The sequence below is a fragment of the Octopus bimaculoides genome, chromosome 1 (genome assembly GCF_001194135.2).
Source record: "Octopus bimaculoides isolate UCB-OBI-ISO-001 chromosome 1, ASM119413v2, whole genome shotgun sequence".
Classification (NCBI taxonomy): Eukaryota; Metazoa; Mollusca; class Cephalopoda; order Octopoda; family Octopodidae; genus Octopus; species Octopus bimaculoides.
Window position 1 is genome coordinate 192,843,699 of NC_068981.1, and position 325 is coordinate 192,844,023.

A 325-nucleotide genomic window follows, 5' to 3' on the forward strand; every position below is an offset into this window, starting at 1 on the left:
TATGCATAACTTGATACATATATACAAAACATATATATATATATATATATATATATATATATATATAAATGAGGATAAGATCGATATTTAAATAGCGATTTTATCTAGTGGCCAGGATGGCAATAAAAACCATCAAAGGTAAGATGCCCTAAATTATAATTTTACAAACATATATATGTATACAGACATATATGTACATATATGAGACAAATAAATGCATATATACATACACATATATATTCATACACATGCACATACACACACACACACACACACACACACACACACACACACACATATATGCTTACTATTGGGTTGGTGCATA

The 325-nt window shown here is 27.4% G+C and overlaps 1 protein-coding gene across 1 annotated transcript in view; it reads left to right on the plus strand.

Moving 5' to 3' along the window:
* Positions 1–325, plus strand: part of LOC128249593 (uncharacterized) — a 41,649-nt gene that overhangs the window by 364 nt on the left and 40,960 nt on the right. The window lies entirely within an intron of this gene.